The sequence below is a fragment of the Lygodium microphyllum genome, chromosome 17, assembly GCF_053477565.2.
Source record: "Lygodium microphyllum isolate KBCC chromosome 17, Lygodium_microphyllum_v1.1.10, whole genome shotgun sequence".
Lineage (NCBI taxonomy): Eukaryota > Viridiplantae > Streptophyta > Polypodiopsida > Schizaeales > Lygodiaceae > Lygodium > Lygodium microphyllum.
The window spans coordinates 7,758,289-7,761,982 of NC_141151.1; positions in this window are offsets into that span (position 1 = coordinate 7,758,289).

Here is a 3,694-nt window from a genome sequence, read left to right on the forward strand (position 1 = left end):
TATGTCCCATAAGGACACACTAGAGAAGGGAAATGCTGAGGCCCGACCAAGCACATCAACGGTCGATATAGCCCAGGGTCCTGAGTCATTGAGAGAGGCACCTTCATTGACCAAGAAAAAGAGGAGAAAGCAGAGAAAACAACAATAGTTGCAGGTGGTTGTGGACCCCAAGAACATTGAGACGAAGGGCACTGGAGAGTTGATGAATAAAGCATCAAGTCCATCCACCAATGAACCCGCTGATGCCTCTCCTAATAGCGGTGAAACCTTAGACACATCTGTGTGCTCTGACAAACCAAAGCAACAGTTGCCATCAACAGTTGCTTACAACACTCTATCCACTGACAATAGAACTCACATTGATCAATCAAGAGTGGATACAATGCTGTCACAACAAGGTGACAAATCTATACCAGTCACATCCGAGAAGAACCATGACGAAATAACAGCAAAACCTCAGGAGAAACGTGAGAACCCCAAGAGCATAAGAAAACCTAGCGTTGACCAATCTTGCTCATCTAGGCCTGAGCCCCCAGCCATGCTAAAGCCTAAGGAAACTCTTAGAACTTTGCATGAGATAGCAACCGAGCAAGCCCTCGTTGGACATAGAAGTGTCGCAGAATGCTTAACTGAGTTGGAGGCTAAGCTCAAAGTGGTCGCGCGTGTCTACGTCCTTGCGGACATGGGCACGATCCCCAAGGAGCAGCTTGGAGATTACTTGACCTTTCCTCTATCATGGGAAGAACAAGAACATCTTAACGGGCACTATGATAGGCTCCTGCATGAACAGATGCGACTCATCCTTGACGAGGAGACTGACGAACTACACTTAACCATCACGTTCAATGAAGTGCTATGCCGACCGAATCTCGTAGACATAGAGCTACTTAAGTGATTGTCAGCAGGCCAGAGTCAATTTGAGCAGCGTTGGTGCGAAAGCCGCGTTGTAATGGCCGAACTAGGGGCTCAGATCATGACGGTCTCAGAAGAGCGATTGGCCAAATGGCGGTCTCAAAGAGACCCAACCTACGTGGCACCAACTTCCCTTCGAGTGCTCACTGACATTCGGGGTACGGACTTAGCTAGGACTAGGCTACAGGGCCCTTTGATTGATAAGGTTCTCACTGAGGAGGAGTTACATATTGCCAGTAGACTCGGTCAAGGTTCCATGCTACTCGACGTGGCAAAATATCTAACAGTATTGAGTCAGCTGTCACGAATACTGGATGCGTGTGCCATGCTCCGGTACAACCCCGAGTTCTACACTTGGTTCTTATCCTCGTGAAGTGACATGGATTCATAAATATGTATATAAATAAACACTGATTCTTGTGTCACCTTGTATAAACAATATCAACACACACAAGCAATGATAGTCAAATGCAGGGACAAGAGTTGGGTTTGACAGGCTAAGCTCCTCAAGTCCTCCTCTCATCACGCATTTAAAAGCCATGTGACCAGCCCCACCTCCAAGTGAAGGGCAGGCAACCCACATTGCCACCATAGGAAGCCTTGACCAACAACTCTGATGGTGTAGACAGGGTGTGGTCCCTTCCAATACACCTGCTTGCCTTTTTGGACTATCCTTTCGAGGATGTGCCCTGTCCCACTCCACGACAACCAATCCACGCGACTTAGCATAAACTAATATCCGCTAATGACTGGAGGTAACAGGAAGAACCATCATCAAGAGCTTTTGTTTCCAAGCGGGCTTTAGAAATGTAAGGTTGCCCAAGAATGATATGGTAACTACAAGAGTCTTGAACAAAAAAGTAAAAATTGTCTTTTATGTCTCCGATAGTTACCTACACATTAGGACATGCAGCATATGACTCTCCAGAAGAGTTGTTTGCAGATCTCATTCGCCAACCTAGATCAACATCTATGGGCCATCCGCCACTTTCATAGAGACTCCTTGCCATGACGTTTATCTCCGAGCCATGGTCTATGAGTGCAATACATGGTGTTTCTTTTTCTCCAATTTTGACGACTGTCTCCGTTGTTGCTCTTGCCCAATACGTACGGGAGTAGTGACTGCTTATAATGAATCGAGCCTCTTCTTCCTCATGCATGTGTTGTAGACGGCCTTCTTTTTGAGAGGTGGGCTGCCCAATTGGTTTGGACTAGTCGACCATTACATTTTCAGCTTTCACTTCTTTAATTTTTGCATTCATGTTTTCTTTATCTTCAGCTTCAATTGCTGCAATTAATTCTTTAACTACTTCAAGTTGAATTCCTTATGAAGTCAGCTTCTCTTCATCCTGCACAAAAACTTGAAGAACTTGCAAAGTGGTATTAAAGTAGCCATTTAAAGAGCTTCATCCATTCTTCTTCAACCTAGAAAAGAGAGTTTCAACTGAGCTTCCATGATAGCCACACTTTCTTCCATTTGAGATATGCAACAACTCTCCTCTTTCTCCAACTTCTTCCCTAACTCCAAGATATCTGTTTGACCATTACGCCAAGTGACCTTTGAGGTTAGCCATAATAGGAAAAGACACAAGGGTAGCCCTTGTAACTTTTGATGCATTTTTAGGGGACTACCTACTGCTACTCTTGCATCCCACAATTGCTCTATCCTTCTTCTCCTATGCTTTTCCCAAACCTTGGTGGCTCTTTTGGGCATATTGGACCAAGCATTATTCAGAAAGAGAATGATTAGCCATTGATTGAAAGTTTGGATAGAGCTCTTTTTTGCAATTTGGAGCATCAAACTTTTGAATGTTTATGCTTCTTTGATGCTTATGCATTGAAGATTCAACACTACAATTATGTATTTATGCTTAGAAAGTCTCTATAGATCGGTTATAGCTTGCTTTGATTAGCCATTGGAAGATTTATTGCCATCATAAAGAGTGGACATGGAGTTTATGCATTGAATATCAATGAATTATATGCTTTTATGCTACTCTGAAATGCTCTTGGATCAAATGCATACTTACCACTACTAATCATGCAAAATATGCTTTTGTTTGAGCTTTGATTTCAAGTTTCATTACATTCATAGTTGGCAGAGGTTGCATTGGTTAGTGCTTTACCACTTATGGGTTTCGATATTTATGTTTTTACATGCTCTCAAATGTACTACTTGGCATTGTTGGGCTTTCAAATGCTTTGATGTGCATTGAGCTTGCCTTGCTCTTTGATACTCCGATTTGCCTCTAGTGGGAGTATTTTCAGTTTCAAATTATAGATCTTGGCCTTTCGAGCTCATGGGATCTTTCTTTGCGCTCATTGGTTTATGTAGAGCTTGTCCTTGCAATCATTGATCAATGTGGATTGATTTTTATTTGATATTTGGTCTCTAATACTTCCTCCTATCATACAAATTGTCAATCTAGATACATGCTTTATTATGTGCTCAGCTTCATTGTTCATGAGCAATGAGTTAGTTATAGTGAGGTAGACCTCATAGGCATTTGGAGATCTCTTATTTATGCATAGTTGGCTTATGTGCATGCTTAGTCCATGGTTGGGATACATCTGTATCCAACACTTTTGGATTCTATGACAATAGTTGATACTTAGAGTTGCTTGCTCTTGTTTGGCATTACTAGTTGGTTTGTAAGTCTTGTTGATATTCAGACTTCCTCATAGTGGGAGCACTCTATTTTGTTATAGTTGTCTCATTATTTATTGCAAGTTTATGGGTCGCATTTCTAAAATTAAGTTTTGAGCTAATTTATTAAGAGCA